Here is a 22,356-nt window from a genome sequence, read left to right as displayed (position 1 = left end):
CTTGTCCATAGCAGACAAAAGTGAGTTTCACTATCGCTAGGCTCGTTAAAACATAGCGATGGGTTTTCCCGAAGGGAAAATTATAGAACAAGCATATGTTATCCTCCTCAAGCTTGACAAAAATAAATAGGTACTGGTCAGCAATGACTAGGGAAAAATTGGGAAGAAAACTTGAAGAAACTTTATTGGTAGCAAGTCGCTCTTGGACATGACACTTTCACTCCGCATTCAAGTCGGGTTGGGTTGTTCCATTCACCGGTCACAGCACCATGGTTCCATAACACCATCCATCTTTGGGGTTAATGCTACCAATCCATCATGTTAGTGTCGCCGATATGTTCAAGAGAAGTCACTCAGAGAATTCACCTGTGCCTCACCCACTATAATACATCTTCGCTCCATTCTTTCATGACCGCCACCCTGAACCGTATATCACCAGATCGTTTTCACCTCCATTAAAATCATTTGCTCCATTCTGTGTCATTGATGTGGGATTCACTAAGGCCCTCCTATGACGGATCGCTTCTTGTCGACATCAGCTCATTATCCAAGAAGTTGATCTAGGAACAACCCTTTCAGTACTTTGAAACTTGCATGCCTCAATGGCAAGTTTCTCACTTCCGGCGACAGGTTTACATCAATGGCCTTCGACCGAAAGATTTTGCGTGGTGTTCGACGCCAAGTCCTCTATTCACACCACGTGAATTGTACTGTAGTACCTTGAGGGTCATCATCATTATCGGTGATTCCTCTCGCACCTGTTAACAGCTTACATCATTGGCTGGTAATCAGGCGATGTCTTTCCATGTTTGACTCCAGAACATCTCTCACATGGATTGACTTGTACTTGAGTGAAGATCGAATGAGATTGAAGACCCCGGATCTAGTTTCATCCATCCGGGCTGTGATATATATTCAGGAAAATAAAGACATCAAATGTACATCATTGCTGCATAGATAATCATCCAATCTAAGAGATGATGGCTCTATCAGAATCATCAGTCTACACTCAGACGATTATCTGTCTCATGTACATGAAAATGAATTTATAAAGCTCAGCATGGGAATGCCCACCTCAGCTAGATCATGAAAATATTACAAAGATAATGTATTGTATTGTATCTTATTACAGGTCTCCTTCCAGCTTGAAAGAACTTCAGATCCTCATGACAAAGCATTTCACCCGACATCAACAAATTTACGACCTCATGCTTTAGGGGGCAACTGTTATAGACATTTTTGGGCACTGCAACCCCAATCAATAAATGTCAATAAACCAAGGGCTCTTAAGTCCCTAAAGGTGTTGTTCTAACCCCTAAAGGAACAAGGTCAACTGATTACACCTTCTCCCAGAAGTTCTCCATGAAAAACTACTCAGAACTGGTCAAAACTAGACCATTTCACCTGCTCCATAGGCAAAGTGCGCTGCATCCCACCTAAATACACACAGTAGGTGTGATGCATTTCAAAAATCCCTTCTATGGGGTGTGATGGGTGAGAAGGGACAAATCGCAGGGTCAATCCGCAAGGTGGAGGAGCATGGAATCTTCCAGAAACTTCTCCTGTGACACTTGCCTCTCTGAATTCGACCAGGGATGAGTAAGAGATCATCAATCTCCAAGTTGAATCAAGAACTATCAGAGAGAAGACACTAATCAACTCTCAAAAGCTGACTCATCTCCCTTGCAGATATCTATATACGGACCCCTCATCCCAGAGACTAGAGGCTGGAATTTTGTATCTTGTGAGGAAGTTCTGCTGGTTTATTGGTGCATATCATAGTGTTGGGTGATCTAAGCTTGTCATGAGGTGAAGAAGGGCTTCTTCTTGCTAAGAGGATGATGCTGGGTCAGAACATTTGGTTGTAACTCTCTTGGCTCTTTCTTGATTATCAATAAAGCTATTCAAGTTTTCCTCCATACTCTTGTGTGATTTATGTTTTATGCATTTGTATGGTTAATTTATATTTGATCCTAGATTGTTTATGATAATAGATCCATGTTCTCGTACAGTATTGTGCTGCTTTGATTCTACAGGTACTCTATGAAGCTGGGTATACAAGAAAGCAAGTAGCAAAGGACTATCAGAAGAGAGAGGAATCGAGCAAGGAACCAAGCGCAAGAAAAAGGTTGGTCTCCTTTATTCTTCTCTCATCTATCTCTCATAAAGGAAAACAAAAGTAGTCTTTACTTTGTTTGTTTCTAAGGTAGCCACTAGCCTTAGTGGGATTAGCAGTTCTGCATAGACACTATTCTCGGTAACAAGGGGACCAACCTGGATCTTCTGCTTGACTCCTTGCTTGATTTCTGTCTCCCTTGATAGAGCTTGCAACTCCTCTCCTACTTGTCCTGCTTAGAGAATACTTGTAGAGACAAAGTAACAAAACACCATCAAAGCATCTCGATCTATAATATCATAAACAATGTAGAATCAGAAATACATTGAACATACAATTGCATTCACAAATAACAAGATTCACAAATACACGATTGTATGGAGGAAAACTCAAAGAACTTTATTAAGATAGAAGGGAGAATTACAACCCAAGTGTCTGATCTAGCATCATCCTCCCAGCATCAAAGCCCTCTTCACCTCATGAAAAATAAGATCACCCAACAATACAATTTCTCTTCTCAAAGATAAACCAACATCACTTCCTTACAAATTACAAAATTCCAGCCTCCAGATCTCTCAGATGAGGGATCCATTTATAGATGTCTTACAAGGGTGTGAGTCAGCTCTAGGTTTTTGATAAGTTTCATTCCACTCATAGTTCTTAGTTCCACTTAGAGATTTCATTGATCTCTTACTCATCCCTGGGCAAATTCAGAGAGGCAAGTGTCATATGAGAAGTTTCTAGAAGATTCCATGAGCATCCACCTAGCAAACTGTCTCAGCCATTTGTCCATTCTCACTCATCACACCCTACCGAAGGCCTCTTTAGTATGCATCGCACCTAGCTAATGTAGGAGCTAGTATGCATTGCACTTTGACAGTGGAGCAATCAGTATCGTCCAGTTTTGGCCAGTTCGGAGTGGTTTTTCAGGTGGAACTTCTAGGAAATGATGTAATAAGTTGACCATGATCCTTTAGGGTATGAAACAACACTTTTAGGGGTTAAAGAGACCTTGGTTTATCGACATATAAGATTGGGGTTGCAGTGCCCAAATATGTCTATAACGGTTGCCCCCTAAATCATGAAGTCATAAATCTTTTGATGTCAGGTGAAATGCTTTATCATGAGGATCTGAGGTATTCGAATTGGAAGGTGACCTGTATAAGATACAATACAATACATCATCATCATATTATTTTCATGATCTAGCTGGGGCGGGCATTCCCATGCTCAGCTTTATAAATTCATTTTCATGTACATGGGACAGATAATCATCTGTAGTTGCAGACTGGTGATTCTTTATGTGTAGAGTCATCATCCCTTAGCTTGGATGATCATCTGTGCAGCTTCTATGTACATTTGATGTCTTTATTTTCCTAAATATATCGCAGCTCGGATGGCTGAAACTAGATCCAGGGTCTTAAAACTCGTTCAATCTTCGCCTGATGTACAAGTCGATCCATGTGAAAAGATGTTCTGAAGTCAAACATGGAAAGACATCACCTAATTACCAACCAATGATAATGATAATGACCTTCAAGGTACTACAGTACAATTCATGTGGTGTGAATATATGAGCCGATGTCAAACACCACATAAAATCTTTCGGTCGAAGTTCATTGATGTAAACCTGTCGCTGGAAGTGAGAAACTTGCCATTGAGGCATGCAAGCTTCAAAGTACTGAAAGGGTTGTTTCTAAGTCAACTTCTTGGATAATGAGCTGATGTCGACAAGAAGTGACCCGTCATAGGAGGGCCTTGATGTATCCCACATCTACAACATGAAACGAAGCAAATGATTTTCTGGAGGTGAAAACGATCTTACGATACAAGGTTCAGGAATGACGGTCATGAAAAATGGAGGGTGAAGGTATTGCAGTGGATGAGGCATTAAATGGATGGAGAATTCTCTGATGACTTCTCTTGAACATATTGGAGACACTGAAATGGATTGGTAGCGTTAACCCCAAAAGATGGATGGTATGGTGGACTAATGGTGATATGACCGATGAACAAAAAAACCCAACCCGACTCAATCATGGTGATGGAGTGAAAGTGTAATGTTCAAGAGCAACTTGCTACCAATAAAATTCTTCAAGTTTTCTTCACTTTTTCCCTAGTCATTGTTGACCAGTACCTCTTTATTTTTGTCAAGCTTGAGGGGGATAACATATGCTTGTTCTATAATTTTCCCTTCGGGCAAACCTGTCACTATGTTTTAGCAAGCCTAGTGACAGTGAAACTCATTCTTGTCTAGATGGACAATTTTGTCGCTATTGTTTTAACGAGTTTAATGACAAGGATAACTCGGTCCTTTTCATGTTTAGAGAGTTTGAAAAGGGATGAAAAGGAAACTCCAATAGTTCTTTTTTGTGTCATAATCCCTTGAGTCTAAAAAGGATTAAAATAATACAAAAGGGATGACTTTTCTGATCACTTTAGCGAGCAGAAAAAGACAAGTGCTCGATCCTTTTGTGGGATAATCCCTCAGATCCAAAAAGATTAAAATACAAGAGGGATGACACTTCCAATCACTTTAGCGAGCTGGAGAGGCCAATTGCTCAACAATCTGTTCATATTTAGCAAGTCCGAAAAGAGTTTAAAGTAGACTCGTTTTTTGAGGAACGAGTGGAGTTTAGGGTAGCAAATTGGTTCCGAGTAATCTTGGAACCGGTTCTGGGTAATCTTGGAACTTCTCAAAACATGGTGGTGTGAAGAGGTTGGCTAACAGGACCTCTCATCGTAGCTGTTCCTCAAAATGGTAAATAATCAAGTGGAAGCTTCTGATCGGCCAAACGGATGGAGGTGGTGGAAAGAACAAAACCAAGGTTCGAAAGGCAGATAGAATGACAATCACAAAGGTTATTTACCCAAGGTGGGTTCATTTTTTAACGAGCTTGAACTCTGGGGGAACATATGCTCAGTGGCAGGTTTATTTTTTAACGAGCTTGAACCTTGCGGAAACATTGCTCATTTGCAGCCAAAGGTGTCCCTCATTGAGAGGTTCATTTTTTAGTGAGCTTGAACTATACGATAACATATGCTCATTGAATTTTTATGTAGGCTAGAAACAACAAAACTACAAAGCTAAAAACACTAAAAAAGCTAAGGAACTACTGAGGTTAGGTAGGATGGTTTTATCTTCCGCCTAGACAAAACCTTTCCTTTGGTCCGCCTGCAGTGCAGATATTGCCGGACCAATTAACCTAATAAGTTGGAACTAAAAAGCTCAAAAGCTAAAGATAAACCAACAACACTCCCTATTCGCTCCACTTTCTATCTGGCTAACTTTAGGCTCTGTCTGTAGTTTATAAAGGAAACAATAATAACAAACAAACAAACTATTTTCTCCCCAGTACGGTTGCCATTTCATTTCCGGGAAAACTAGTGTCTTTTTTATCTGCTAGTCCCACTAAGATTGGTCGTTATCTTAGAAACAAACAATCAAAGCAATTTGGGATTTCCTTTATGTATGATAGATAAGAGAGAAGCAAAGGGGACCAACCTGGATCTTCTGCTTTACTCCTTGCTTGATTTCTCTCTCCCTTGATAGAGCTTGCAACTCCTCTCCTACTTGTCCCACTTTAGAGAATACCTGTAGAGACAAAGTAACAAAACACCATCAAAGCATCTGGATCTATAATATCATATACAATGCAGAATCAGAAATACATTGAACATACAATTGCATTCACAAATAACAAGATTCACAAATACACAATTGTATGGAGGAAAACTCAAAGAACTTTATTAAAAGAGAAGGGAGAATTACAACCCAGCGGTCTAATCCAACATCATCCTCCCAGCATCAAAGCCCTCTTCACCTCATGAAAAACAAGATCACCCAACAATATAATGTCTCTTCTCAAAGATAAACCAACAGGACTTCCTTACAAAACGCTAAAAAGCTAAAGAATGAAATTGGTCCTTTTTTTGCTTGCATCAAGAGGTTTGCATGCCCCCAGGCATCGAGAAAAGGAGAGTCTCTAGGAAATCATATGGAAGTCACTGCGGTTAGGTAGGATTGTTTCTGTCAGCGGTTAGACCAAAACACTTCCTTGGCTTTGTCCCCGGAATAACTGGACAAAAGTGAATGGTGTGAGATTTTCACCTCGGTTCATCTGGATGGACAAGGGTGCATGCCCCCTAAACTTCGTTACATTCACCATACTACTCGCCGCAATTAGGTGGATGGAATGAAGGTTGAAGAGACACTCTTGATGCAACGAGACCATTCAGGGATTATGTTTGACTTGTAGCTGTGTTTGAACCAGGAAATGAAAGCTAGTCAATAAGTTGTACCATTTTTCCTTCATGCAGAAAACACATCACTCGAAAGAGTGTGGAAACAATAGCTTCCATGCTATATATATAGTCACATCCAAGGAGTAGATTTTAATCTAATGGCCCTTGGACTACCATCACGTTCAAGTGAACAGTTTTCCTTTTCAAAGTTATTAGCAACTTCAGAAGGATCCCTAACAGTCGACTGGTTCCTTTGTTAAAGCCTGACAAATTTTGTGTCACAGGCATAAGCGATGGCGAACCAAGCGCTTTCCAAGCAGTTGAGGAAAGGATACTCACTGAAGCCCCTTCATCTATGATAGTGCCAGACACGATCATTTTGTAAACTTGTACTATGATTCAGAATGGTACATTAGATGGAAGGCGAGGTCTTACTAGTTGATTCCAATCAAAGGAAACGACTAGACTACTTGGAGGGGGTATCGGATAAACGGTTGAATGAACCCCTTGAACTAGGGAATTTTCCTCTTGTTGTAAAGGAATGGGCAGATTTCCCCCAAGTTCATCAGACTCTGTATTAACAAAAAGAATTTGAACGGTATTGTTCTCATTCTCTTTGGAAATTGTATCATCTGAAGGTGGACCTTCTGAAGGCAAGACTAGGTCGACTGCCATTTCGACCTGCTGACTTTGGTCTGGTATGGACTCAGAAGGTTCACTCTCAATGATAGGTGTTTTGATCGATGATTGAGTTATGTCAGTTGGATTTTCAACTAGCGAAGGACTTCGTGAGAGTTTCTTGTATCCAGGTGGAAGTCCCTGCGGTGAAGCAAGACGGTTATGCAAGATCCTCTTGGCCTCATCCAGAAAAGGACATCAGGGAAGGTGATGGTCCCCTTCACACAATTGACATGGAATTCTGACCTTTCCTTTCTATCTAGGAATTTCATTTTCACTATTTGATGGTGTGCAATCAACATGATCGCCAGATGTTGATGACACCGGATGGTGCGAATGTGGAGACCATTCTCTCAGGATTTATGGAATGCAAGGACAATCTCGATGAAAATGGTTTCCCTTGCAAATTATACAAGGATATTTAGGAGATTTAATGTGTGGATTTTCACAAAATGATTCATTTTTACCCCCTTGCTTAACTGAATTCTTCTTCTTCTTCTCCTTCCCTTTATTCTTCTTCTCCTTCCCTTTCTTCTTCTTCTCAGCCACTTGGTTACTAGTATCACTATTTTCACCAAGCGAAGAGGAAGAAGGGGAGGGAGAAACAAAAGAAGTAGAAAGTGAAGGGTCACTTTCGGTATCAATTGGTTGCTGATTCGATTGCTGAGGAATTACGACATTTTGAATGACAGAGGTTGAGAATAGCCATACCGGCAGACTAATTGTGATTCCTGGAAGGGACAATGTGGCCAATTACGGAGCACCAATATTTCCCCAAGTAGAAAATGGACTAGGATTCCCCTCAAGAGGGATTCCTTGATTGGTGGACTCCATTATCTCAACCTAAGATCAATGAAGGAACAGGGATGTTATTTCGAATTAAATAAATTTTAAAGATGCTTTAACACAACTTTGCTTTTTCAATTTTTAAGAGTCGAGAAAAAGCTAAAGATGACTCTAGTCGCCTTCGATTTTTAATGAGCCTGAAGTGACAAGTGCTCAGATGGACCTTTTCTTTTAAGGAGTCAAAAAGGAACGAAAGTGACTACTCTGGAAATATAGACAGAGGGATTACCAAACCAATTGAAAAACTACAATATACAACTTGGTGGTAAATTAAAGAGAAATTACCAAGGACGTAGGTACGGCAGTCAATCTTCCCGAATGCTGTGTTCAGTGCATTGCGATTGATAGGGCGGCAGACATAGCTTCCTATGGATAAAGGATATCAGCCTATTGTGGTCTCCCAATATATACTTGACGGTACGGGGAGAACAAGTCCGTGCTAGCACTTGTCGTATCAAAGAGGAGGAATCACCCAACCTTCGATGAAAACGATAGTTACTAGATTTTACGACGCTAGAACACGTCTCTAGCCTAGACCTCTAGATGTGTTGCATTAGGTTCCAAAGCATTTTTATGTTCATTTAGATTTATTTTAGAGTTGATATTATTTAGAGGTTTGTCTTTCAAGGTTCACTGCGTGATGTAGATGTAAAATTCCTAAATATACAATCTAAAATGATAAACAGTCGTTTATTTTTTAGCAATGAAAATCCTAGCTACTAAGGAAAGAAGATTACGATTCTTTCGACAAAGTGCAAAGAGCACACACTAAATGCACTTTTCCTAAATCATTTTTCGCACACAGTCTAGATGCAAATGCAAATGCATGTATTTGTTTTTCATTTCCTTAATGTGAGAAATGCAAAAAGGAAAACTAAGTATAGATCTGAAATATTTTCTTCAAAGCGACATTTCGACAATTTCTTTTCAAAATGAAAGGAAGACTAAACAACACTTTTCGATTTCGAATAGAAAACTGCTTTTGACACTTCAAATATTAACAATTCAAATAAAATACAATGACAAAAGTACAATCGACTATCTAAAGGAGGAAGACTTTACGACACTCTTCTTTTTGACTCAAAATGACAATTACAACACTTTTTGCATCAAAACAACAGTTCGATTAAGCTACTTTTTGACAAAGGATTGTAAATGATGGACAAATACATAGAAAACATTTACTAATCCTAATCAATGGAGGCTAAACTATGTAAAGGAAGGAGGCTTCTATAATGAGATACTGATCATAAGCAACAAAACAACTGAATAGAGCTGAAAACAAGGACAAAAAACCCAAATTTCAAGGAGAGAAATAGGATTACTCAGTCATCGCACCTGTGCTTCACAGAAACAGGGATGCATCTCACCTACTACACATGGGAGGTGTGATGCATACTAGCTTCCAGTGATAGACAGTGCGATGGGCCAGGGAGCGAAACTAAGGTGGGTTTTTGCTCAAATTTGCAGCTAAGTTCAGTGATTTAGGCTGAGGTATTGAAAAAAGTCAAGAACAAAGTATAGGGGTATGATATTAGGAGGTTATTGAGCTACCACAATGGCGTTGAGAATGCTTGTAAGTTAGATGTTCAGTTCATAAACTAATCCAGAGATTGACTGAAGCAACATTCATCTACTTTGCAATTGCATAGCAAAAGTAGTTCGAAGGCTATCTAGCTAACTTCAGGCTTCGTCTGTAGTTTATAAAGCAAACAAAAATAACAAAAAAACAAACTATTTTCTCCCCAGTATGGTCGCCATTTTGTTTCCGGGAAACCTAGTGTCTTTTTTATCTGCTAGTCCCACTAAGATTGGTAGCTATCTTAGAAACAAATAATCAAAGCAATTTGGGATTTCCTTTATGTATGATAGATAAGAGAGAAGCAAAGGGGACCAACCTGGATCTTTCACTTGACTCCTTGCTTGATTTCTCTCTCCCTTGATAGAGCTTGCAACTCCTTTCCTACTTGTCCCACTTTAGAGAATACCTATAGAGACAAAGTAACAAAACACCATCAAAGCATCTTGATCTATAATATCATAAACAATGCACAATCAGAAATACATTGAACATACAATTGCATTCACAAATAACAAGATTCACAAATACACGATTGTATGGAGGAAAACTGAAAGAACTCTATTAAAATAGAAGGGAGAATTACAACCCAGCAGTCTGATCCAGCATCATTCTCCCAGCATCAAAGCCCTCTTCACCTCATGAAAAGCAAGATCACCCAGCAATACAATGTCTCTTCTCAAAGATAAACCAACAACACTTCCTATTCGCTCCACGCTCCACTTTCTATCCAACAGCACTTCCTATTCGCTCCTCATGAATATGATCAAATATGTGAGTGGTTGTTGTCTCTTTAAAGTTGGTAAGGAGTTCCGTTCCCGTTTCGTACCTTATGGGTAACTAAAAGTGGGTTAAAAAAGTAGTGGCAAGGGCACTGAAGTTATCGAACGAATCTCTAGGCAATTCAATGTACCATTTCATTGCCAGACCAGTTAGCGTTTGCTAAAAAAGGCAAAGCCTAATCAAATCATCATTGAGGGTGTTAGACAAACACCACAAATGGAAATTCATTACGTGATTCGATGGATCTTCACCTGGATTTCCATTGAATTTAGGAATATTAGAGGGAAGTTTATGAGGAATCGCTTACCACCAAGGGGTGTATTGTTATAGACATTTTTGGGAACTACAACCCCAAGCATGAAATGTCCATCAACCAAGGGCTCCTAAGTCCCTAAAAGTGTTGTTCTAACCCCTAAAGGAACAAGGTCAATGGATTACAGCTTCTCCCAGAAGTTCTCCATGAAAAACTGCTCAAAACTGGTCAAAACAGGATCATTTCAGCTGCTCCATAGGCAAAGTGCGTTGCATCTCACCTAAATACACTGTGTGGGTGCGTTGCATTTCAAAAATCCCTTCTATGGGGTGCGATGGGCGAGAAGTGACAAATGGCAGTGTCATTCCGCGAGGTGGAGAGGCATGGAATCTTCCAGAAACTTCTCCTGTGACACTTGCCTCTCTGAATTCGACCAAGGATGAGTAAGAGATCATCAATCTCCAAGTGGAAGTAAGAACTATCAGAGGGAAGACACTAATCAAATCACAAGCTGACTCATCTCCCTTACAGATATCTATATATGGATCCCTCATCCCAGAGATCCAGAGGCTAGAATTTTGCATATTGTAAGGAATTGTTATTGGTTTCTTGAGACAACATCAGAGTGTTGGGTGATCTAAGCTTTGTATGAGGTGAAGAGGGGCTTACTTGTTGAGAGGATGATGCTGGGTCAGAACAACTGGTTGTAACTCCCTTGGCTCTTTCTTGTTTATAAATAAAAGCTATTCAAGTTTTCCTCCATACTCTTGTGTCATTTATGTTTATGCATTTGTATGGTCAATTTATATCTGATCCTAGATTGTTTATGATTATAGATCCATGTTCTTGTATAGTGCTATGCTACTGTGATCTTACAGGTACTCTGTGAAGCTGAGCGTACAAGGGAGCAAGTAGCGAAAGACTATCAAGAGAGAGAGGAATCAAACTAGGAGATTAGCACAAGACAGAGGTTGGTCTTCTTTGTTCTTCTCTCATCTATATTTCATAAAGGAAAAACGAAAGTAGCTTTACTTTGTTTGTTTCTAAGGTAGCTACCACACCTTAGTGGGATAAGCAGTTCTATGTAGACACTTTTCCCTGTAACAAAATGGCGACTCCACTGCGGACGAATTATTTTGTTTGTTTATCTTCCTTGTTGTTTATTTTATAAACTTACAGACGGAGCCTGAAGTCGAGCCAGGTAGCTTTCGAACTGCATTTGCTATGCAAATGCAAAGTAGATAAATGCCGCTTTAGTCAATCTCTGGGATTTGTTTATAAATTAAACAACTGATTCACAAACTCTCTGATTACCGCTTGTGGTAGCTCTCAGAACCTCCATAGATCTACCCCTGATTGTTGCATTACTGATTACCATTTGCTCGGCCAAAACCCATGAACTGAACTGCAAACTATGACCTAGAACCCAAGCAAAGTCTCGTCTCTGGCCCAGCATAGGTACTATTCTGTGAATCTGAAATTCAGCGCACTTCTCGAGTGTAGTAGGTGCACTGCATTTCAAATTCCCTGTGTTACAATTGCGCTGATTAGACTAGGCATTGTTCAGTTTTGGTTTCTGTGATTCATTCTTTCCAGTTCTATTCATGAATTTTGCTACCTGTAATCAGTATATCTCTGTTTGAAACCCATTTTCCTTGCTGTTATTCCGCCTCCGTTGTATAAAAGAACTGTAAATGTTTTTGTGTATTTGTTGAGTCATTTTCAGTTCTCCTTTGCAAAATGTAACGTAATCGTATTGTCATCCTTTGATTTGAAAGTGTCGCAAGTGTAGTTTTCAGTCATAGGAAAGAGTTTGGTTGCTATTGATAGTCAATTATCCTGTTACTATTGTATTTGGTCTGAATTTGTAGTTTTTCTAGTGTCGAAAGCAAGTATTCATTCCCGAATCATAAAGTGTTGTGATTGTCTCCATTTATGATTTCGAAAAGAAACTTGTTAGTAATTGTAGCTTGAAAAGTAATTCAGATTTGTGCATTAGCTTTCTTTTTACCATTCACATACTAAGAAATCCGAAAACAAATACATGCATGTGCATTTTCATTTAGACTGTTTGATTGGTTTGATTTAGGACAGTGCATTTAGAGTGTGCTCTTTGCTCTTTGTGAAAGAATACTGTCTTTCTTTCCTTAGTAGCTAGGATTTTCATTGCACAAAGAAGATAAAAGACTGTTTATCATCTTAGATTGCATTTTAGGAATTATACATCTACATCTCACGGTAAACCTGAAAGGCAAATTTCTTAAACAAGATCAACTATAAAATAAATTCAATGAGTCTAACAACGCTTTGGAACCTAACGCACAACATTTAGAAGTCTAGGCTAGAGACGTATTCCGGCATCGTAAAGCCTGGTAATTGTTGTTCTCACTGATGGTTGGGTGATTCCTCCACTTTGAGACGATAAGTGCCAGTATGGACTTGTGCTCCCATGTACCGTCAAGTATATTTTGGGAGACCACCATAGGCTTAATCCTTTATCCATAGGAAGCTGTGTCTGCCACCCTATCGATCGTAATGCACTGAACACAGCATTCGGGAAGATTGACTGCCGTACCGTAAAAAGTATTCTGCAGTTTTGCGATTGGTTTGGTAATCCCTCTACCTAGATTTCTAGAACAGTCCCTTTCGTTCCTTTTCAGATTCCTTAACGAAAAAGGTCCATCTGAGCACTTGTCAGTTCAGGCTCATTAAAAAACGAAGGCGACTAGAGTCATCTTTTGTTTTTTCTCGACTCTTAAAAATTGAAAAAACAAGTTGTGTCAAAGCGTCTAAAATTTATTTTAAACGGAATAATCATCACCCTTTCCTACGTTGATCTTGGGTTGAGAAAATGGAACCCACCAACCAAGGAATTCCCCTTGAAGGAAATCCTAGTCCCTTCTCCTCATGGGGAGACATTGGTGCACCCCATATGGCCACATTGTCGCTTCCAGGATTGACAATCGGCTTGCCCGTATGGCTCTTCTCAACCTCTGTCGTTCAAAACACCGCAATTCCTGAACAATCAAGTCAGCAACTAGGCGAATCCAGAGTTACCCACCAACCTTCTACTTCCTTCAATTCTTCCTCTCCTCCTTCCTCTTCGCTTGATGGGGCTGGTAAAGCCAAAAATCAAGTATCTGAGAAGAAGAAGGAAAAGAAGAAGAAAGAGAAGAAGAAGAAGAAGCCAAAAGCGAAAGGGGGCAACCAAGCATCGTCTAGCAAAAATCCACACACTGCACCGACCAGGCCTAAATCGCCATGTGTCATTTGTAAAGGAGACCACTATCATAGAGATTGTCCCTGCATCCCTCAAATCTTAAGGGACTGGTCTCCTCGTTTGCACAACCCGGTGTCGTCAACCTCTGATGATCATGTTGAAAACACACCGTCGACTAGTGAAAGTGAAGCCCCAGGACAAAAAGGAAATATAGATTTCCTTGTAAACTGTGCAAAGGCGATCATGCCGTCCACCGTTGTCCCTTCTTAGACGAGGCTAAAAGAGTTTTGGATGATCGTCCGATTTCACCGTTACGACTTCCTCCTGGATATAAAAAACTCTTGCCGAGTCCGTCACTAGTTGAAAATCTGGCTGACCCGCCCAAGTGGTCGACTGAAGCATCTATCATTGAAGACAAACCATCTGAACCCATACCAGACGAAAGTCAAAAGGTCGAGTCGGCAGATGACCCGGTCTTGCCTTCAGAGGTTCCATCTTCAGATGATACAGTCACAGAAGAGAATAAGGATGACACCGTCCAAATTCTTTTCGTAAGCACAGACTCCGATGAACATGGGGGCAATTTACCCGTTCCTTTACCACAGGAATGAAGTTCGTTAGAGTCGTACTCGGCCGTCTATTCGGTCCCACCTCCAAGCAACCTGGTAGTTTCTTTAGCTGGAATCAACTAGGCAGACCCCGCTTACCGGCTAGTGTACCATTCAGAATCATTGCTCAAGTATATAGAATGGTTATGGCTGGTACCATCATAGATGAAGGGGCTTCTGTGAGTATCCTGTTGGCATTATGCTTCTGGTATAGTTATATGTTACAGATGTTGTACTTGATGGCAACTCCCGTGGAAAGGCTCTCAATTTGTTGAAAATTAAGAAGTACGCAGGAAAGCAGTTCAGAAGGTGCGTACCCGCAGGTACACCATGTAGGGACCGCGTCCAGATACGTAGGCCAGCCGTTCAGGAGGTGCGTCCCCCCAGTGCACACATTTCAAGGCAGAGAAAAGCACATGTGGGGTTTCTTATGTTTTACTCTTGGTATTTAGCCGACGGTTTTGGGTTATTATGGTGTCGGCTCGTGGTATTGTTCCATGATTTTAGGAGGAGCTTGCCTATATAAAGCAAAGGAGATCACTTGGCTAAGCATCTTTTGCAATTGAATATCTTTAGATCTGAAATATTGGGTTATGGTCTTAAAAGCTTGATTTATATGAAAGGGAAGTTGAAGGCGAATCTGTGAAGGGTGATCTCTCGAGTGCATGATCAGATCTGAGCAACTGTGCCACTCTGGTGGACTGCCTATTCGGCCCTAATCAGAAAGACGCAGGTGTTTAATAGAAGAGCTGCGTGGGGACGCAGTGCAGAAACGGGAGATCTTCATCGGGACGCAGTGCAGAAACAGGAGATCTGCGTTGGTACGCAGAGCAGAAGAAGGATACCTGCGTCGGTACGCAGAGCAGAAGAAGGAGAGTTGCGTGGGTACGCAGACCGACTAAGGTTCAGGTGCGTCCGCATAGTAAAAGTACGCGGCGCGATAATGTCTTTGGGTGCGTCCCTGCAGTAACAGTACGCGGTGCGATAGTATCTTTGGGTGCGTCCCTACAGTAACAGTACGCAGCGCGGTTCAAGGAACAGTGCGTGGGCACGCAGTGCGGTAGAAGGATCTCTGCGGGTAGACGCAGGAAAGCAGAAGGTGAACTGCGTAGCGACGCAGGCCACAGAAGGGAAAACTGCGTACCTGTCTTAAAAAGTTCTGTTGATTGAATTTTTCTGTTGATAAGGTGTTCTGGGTTAGTTTTGTTATTGCTAATCTGATAACTGTAGTGGATTGTAACTTTCATGTACTTGATGTTCAATTGATGCTTTATGAAAAGAAGTAGGGGGTTGTAGCTCCCTTCCAGGAGAGACTGGAAAACGAGAGAGAGAGAGTTGTAGCTCTCTGCAGGTTGCAGCCTGCGTACTGGTAAAGGACTGCACCAGTACAAAACCATTGTAAAAGAAGTTTCTAATTTGAAAGAAGATAGAGACATATTGCAGCAGGTGGTTTTCACCCACATTGGGTTTCCACCTTACATCTTGTGTTCTTTGGTGTGACTATCTGTTTTTCCTTGTTCATGCTCATTATTTTATGGTACTGACATGCAAAAATAATTCAAAGAACAAATAAGGAAGATTGATTAAAAGAATTAGATAATACTGATTCACCCCCCCTCTCAGTATTATTTCCAACATATCCTTTCCTCGACTGCTTGGAAAGCGCTTGGTTCGCCATCGCTTTTGCCTGAGATGAGAAATCTAACAGGCTTTGACAAAGGAACCAGTCGACCGTTAGGGATCCTTCCCAATGTGCCCATAACATTGAGAGGGAAAACCATTCACATGAACGTAATGGTAGTTCAAGGACCCCTGGATTATAATCTACTCCTTGGACGAGACTATATTTATTGCATGGGAGCTATTGCCTCATCACTCTTTAGAGTGATGTGTTTTCCGCACGAAGGAAGAGTGGTCAAGCTCGTAGACCAGCTTTCATTTCCCGGATCACACAAAGCAAATGGTCATATGCCATCCCTGAATGGTCTTTTCACATAAGGAATGTCTCATAAATCTCCAGTCCGTCCACCTGATGAGCGCGAGTGATTCGGGGAACATGACTGAAACCCAGGGGGCATGCACCCTGGTCTGCTTCGGTAGGAAAACTTCGGGTATAGGGTAGGTTTCTGCGAGAGATATATGACCGGACTGTACTCCCGTCCGTGATTGGAAGAGGGGGTTAGACTGGAATAAGATTCTCTTGTCAAAGTTATGTGAGTGGATTGTCTCACCTTTGTCTATTTCGGTAGACATCGCCGAAGAAGTGTTTTGTTTGCGCTGTGAATAGAACAATCTTTGGTAACCTGAAAGAGGTAGACCTTTCCTGATAAAACAAATGTTTTGTTGGAGATTTGAAAGGTGACCTTGAAACTCTGTTTTATACCTGGGGGCATGCAAACCTTTTGGCATGCAAGCGAGAAGAGAGACTATTTATTTTTTAAATTTGTAGGTCCTCTAACCATTTAAACTCGTAGGATTGGTCATTTCCTAACTTGCATAAAGAAAGGATGTGGGGCAAAACTCTAAAAATTGCCATTTCAAAATGGGACATTCTTATTATACGACTGGATTAATAGAGTAGTTTTAGCACATAGTTCAAGCTCGTTAAAAAATAAACATAAGTCATGAGCAAATGTTTCCCCCAGTGTTTAAGCTCAATCAAAAAAAAATGAACCAATTCCCGGTAAATAACCATCGTGAATGTAGTACTTCAGCCTTTAAAGCCTTGGTCGTGTTCTCATCATCACCTCCATTCTGTATTGGCCGATCATTCACCTCCATTTGATTGTTTACCCCTTTTGAGGAACAGTTGCGAAGAGTGATCTCACTAGCCATCCTTGTAACACTGCCGTGATTGGAAAATTCCAAACCTTACCTGGAATCAGCTGCTACCCAATTTTATCATTCGTTCCTCAAAAGACGAGTCTCCTTTAAGCTCTTTTCAACTGACTCTTAAAATATGAAAATATTGCCGAGCCATTGGCCTCTCCAGCTCGTTAAAGGGACCGGAAGTGCTATCCCTCCATTAGATTTTAATCTTTTTGGACGTGAGGGATTATTACACAAAAAGATCGAGCGCTTGTTTTGTTCGGCTCATTAAAAGTATCGAAAATTCATCCCTTCTATATTGTTTTATACTTTTTCGGACTTAAGGGATTAGATGACGAAAAAGGAATTTTGGAGTTTCCTTTACGTTCCTTTTCAGACTCTCTAAAATTGAAAAGGACCGAGTTATCTTTGTCATTAAACTCGTTAAAACTTAATAGCGACAAACTTGTCCATAGCAGACAAGAACGAGTTTCACTATCGCTAGGCTCGTTAAAACATAGCGATGGGTTTGCCCGAAGGGAAAATTATAGAACAAGCATATGTTATCCTCCTCAAGCTTGACAAAAATAAAGAGGTACTGGTTAGCAATGACTGGGGAAAATTGGGAAGAAAACTTGAAGAAACTTTGTTGGTAGCAAGTCGCTCTTGAACATGACACTTTCACTCCGCATCCAAGTCAGGTTGGGTTGTTTCATTCACTGGTCACATCACCATGGTCCCATCACACCATCCATATTTGGGTTAATGCTACCAATCCATCACGTCAGTGTCGCCGATATGTTCAAGAGAAGTCATTCAGAGAATTCACCTGTGTCTCACCCGCTACAATACATTTACACTCCATTCTTTCATGACCGCCACCCTGAACCTTATGTCATCAGATCGTTTTCACCTCCATTAAAATCATTTGCTCCATTCCGTGTCATTGATGTGGGATTCATTAAGGCCCTCCTGTGATGGATCGCTTCTTGTCGACATCAGCTCATTATCCAAGAAGTCGATCTAGGAACACCCCGTTCAGTACTTTGAAGCTTGCATGCCTCAATGGCAAGTTTCTCACTTCCGACGACAGGTTTACATCAATGGCCTTCGACCGAAAGATTTTGCGTGGTGTTCGACGCCAAGTCCTTTATTCACATCACGTGAATTGTACTGCATTACCTTGAGGGTCATTATCATTATCAGTGATTCCTCTCGCACCTGTTAACAGCTTACATCATTGGCTGGTAATCAGGCGATGTCTTTCCATGTTCGACTCCAGAACATCTCTCACATGGATAGACTTGTACTTCGAGTGAAGATCGAACAAGACTGGAGACCCCGGATATAGTTTTATCCATCCAGGCTGCGATATATATTCAAGGAAATAAAGACATCAAATGTACATTATTGTTGCACAGATAATCATCCAATCAAAGGGATGATGACTCCACCAGAATCATCAGTCTACACTCAAACAATTGTCTGTCCTATGTACATGAAATTGAATTTAGAAAGCTGAGCATGGGAATGCCCACCTCGGATAGATCATGAAAATATTATGAAGATAATTTATTGTATTGTATCTTATTACAGGTCTCCTCCCAGCTTGAAATAACTTCGGATCCTCATAATAAATCATTTCACCCGACATCAAAAGATTAACGACCTCATGCTTTAGGGGGCAACTGTTATAGACATTTTTGGGCACTACAACCCCAAGCATGAAATGTCCATAAACCAAGGGCTCCTAAGTCCCTAAAAGTGTTTTTCTAACCCCTAAAGGAACAAGGTCAATTGATTACAGCTTCTCCCAGAAGTTCTCCATGAAAAACTGGTCAAAACAGGATCATTTCAGCTGCTCCATAGGCAAAGTGTGTTGCATCTCACCTAAATACACTGTGTGGGTGCATTGCATTTCAAAAATCCCTTATATGGGGTGCGATGGGCGAGAAGCGACAAATTGCAGTGTCGTTCCACGAGGTGGAGAGGCATGGAATCTTCCAGAAACTTCTCCTGTGACACTTGCCTCTCTGAATTCGACCAAGGATGAGTAAGAGATCATCAATCTCCAAGTGGAAGCAAGAACTATCAGAGGGAAGACACTAATCAAAGCACAAGCTAACTCATCTCCCTTACAGATATCTATATATGGATCCCTCATCCCAGAGATCCAGAGGCTGGAATTTTGCATATTGTAAGGAATTGCTGTTGGTTTCTTGAGACAACATCAGAGTGTTGGGTGATCTAAGCTTTGTATGAGGTGAAGAGGGGCTTACTTGTTGAGAGGATGATGCTGGGTCAGAACAACTGGTTGTAACTCCCTTGGCTCTTTCTTGTTTATCAATAAAAGTTATTCAAGTTTTCCTCCATACTCTTGTGTCATTTATGTTTATGCATTTGTATGGTCAATTTACATCTGATCCTAGATTGTTTATGATTATAGATCCATGTTCTTGTATAGTGCTATGCTACTATGATCTTACAGGTACTCTGTGAAGCTGAGCGTACAAGGGAGCAAGTAGCGAAAGACTATCAAGAGAGAGAGGAATCAAACTACGAGATTAGCGCAAGACAGAGGTTGGTCTTCTTTGTTCTTCTCTCATCTATATTTCATAAAGGAAAAACGAAAGTAGCTTTACTTTGTTTGTTTCTAAGGTAGCTACCACACCTTAGTGGGATAAGCAGTTCTGTGTAGACACTTTTCCCTGTAACATGTATGCAATTGGATCATTTTTCAGTCGATTCAAATCTGGTAATTCTAGAGTTGCTACAAAAGGAAACTGTTGATTTAGGTTTGGTGAAGCATACCCAGGATAAGATGGGATCGCCTGAGCAGTAGGTCTTTGCATACCAGCATAATGTATCTGATGCTGATAACTTTGATAAGGTTGATGGGCATAACCATTATAGTATGGTTGTTGATAACCGTTTTGAAAATGCGGTTGTCCATTACCTACAAAGCCTTGTTGCTTAGGTCCTCGGTAAGCTTGCTGGAATTGCGGTTGTTGATATTGTACCAGCCATGGTTGTTGGACCATTTGCTATTGCCCAATACTGGATGATTGACCAAGATGCGGGGTGATAGTACCCATTTGAGCCTGAGTCGTTCTAGGTAAGGAAACACTAACCTGAGGTTGTGATTGAGCCGTAGAGACAAGAGGCTGTTGTATTGCAACCTGAGAGACTTGAGGTTGACACACAACATGCAATGCTTGTACTTGCGATATAGTCACAATAGCAAGTGTAGTGGGAATATTCGACACAGGTTGGGTTGGTTGCATTGAATATACAACCCTTGGTTGTTGAGGTAGTATTGGTACCCAACCACTGGATGTAATTCTAGTTTGACTTGAATTTTGTTGTGAACTCTCATATGGTTGTTCTCTAGGAGGGAACAATGAAAAATCATACTGCCCTCCATATGGTAGCAATCCAGTGTTCAAAGGATATATCAGCCTTTGAAGACTGGGCTGCCCAAATTGAAAGTGGCATGCAGGATCAATTTGCTGAGTTTCAACATAAGAAATGCCAGATAGGATTCCGGATGAACAAATAGGAACAGACCATGTCATCGAAACAGTCCCTGAGTGGACTCCATCTAGTGATTGATAACTAGTTGGGACAGATGGTATACCAGAAAACATCGTAGGAGTGGCAACAGGAAGTTCTGCTATGGCTGTATCAGATGACATAGTCCTAGATGTTGATGGTTGCTCAGACATATTTAGTCTATCCAAAATATTTCCTAGCGATTCGACAGGAACTTGCGATGAAGGATGTTTAAAAGAACTAGCTTCAGGAATATAAGGATATAAGTGGATCCCGGTTCCAAAATGCAATGGAGTACTAGATGTAAGATCCTCTACTATCTCCTCTATGGCAATCAGTCCAGGTGGAAGAGGTAGACCATCAAGTCCATAAAATATTTTTGGAGCCGAAGAAGGTATAGCTTCTGCAGTAACAGACACTGGAGGGGTGACACCTTCTAAATTATGGAACTCAACTTCCAAATGTTTAGGTAAGTGAACTTTAGTCTTAAGTTCAACTCTAGATGGAGCTGTCTCAAGTATAGAAGTGTCTACTGTTACACCAGGATCAGTTCTACTGTCTTCTTGTAACCGCAGAGCTTCTTCTATAAAGGCAGATGTACCAGAAATGATCGGAGTAACTTTAGTCTCTGATGATGTTGAAACACAAGTTTCAAATAAATCAGGTGAATTGGACTCAGCTAAACGAGACTGTTTTGCCTGGAATGGTTTCGTTTCCGGAGTCAAAGATGGTTGACTCGCTAGTCTTCGTGGACGACGACGTTTTGATTTACTTTCTTCCATGATTGCGGATTACTTGATCAACTCAAAATTAAGGGGAAAAATGTTATTCCGTATTAAATAAATATTAATGACACTTTGACACAACTTTGCTTTTTCAATTTTTAAGAGTTGAAAAAAAGCTAAAGATGACTCTAGTCCCCTTCGATTTTTAATGAGCCTGAAGTGACAAGTGCTTAGATGGACCTTTTTTATTAAGGAGTCGAAAAGGAATGAAAGTGACTACTCTAAAAATCTAGATAGAGGGATTACCAAACCAATCGCAAAACTACAATATACACCTTGGTGGTAAATTAAAGAGAAATTACCAAGGACTTATGTATGACAGTCAATCTTCCTGAATGTTGTGTTCAATGCATTGCGATCGATAGGGTGGCGGACATGGCTTCCTACGGATAAAGGATATCAGCCTATTGTGGTCTCCCAATATATACTCGACGGCACGAGGAGCACAAGTCTATGCTAGCACTTGTCGTATCAAAGAGGAGGAATCACCCAACCTTCGATGAAAATGATAGTTACTAGATTTTACGACGCCGCAACACATCTCTAGCCTAGACCTCTAGATGTGTTGTGTTAGGTTCCAAAGCGCTATTATGTTCATTGATATTTATTTTAGAGTTGATCTTGTTTATAAGTTTGTCTTTCAAGGTTCACTGCGTGATGTAGATGTAAAATTCCTAAATATGCAATCTAAAATGATAAACAGTCGTTGTTTTCTTTTAGCAATGAAAGTCCTAGCTACTCAGGAAAGAAGATTACGATTCTTTCAAACAAAGAGCAAAGAGCACACACTAAATGCACTTTTCCTAAATCATTTTTCGCACACAGTCTAAATGCATTATTTTTTTCGTTCCTTTAATGTGAAGAATGTCAAAAAAGGAAAACT

This window comes from Pinus tabuliformis, chromosome 2_1, assembly GCF_031772625.1.
Source record: "Pinus tabuliformis cultivar Carrire ecotype Pingquan chromosome 2_1, CPIR1, whole genome shotgun sequence".
In the NCBI taxonomy this organism is placed as follows: domain Eukaryota; kingdom Viridiplantae; phylum Streptophyta; class Pinopsida; order Pinales; family Pinaceae; genus Pinus; species Pinus tabuliformis.
Note: the sequence above shows the minus strand (reverse complement) of the source record.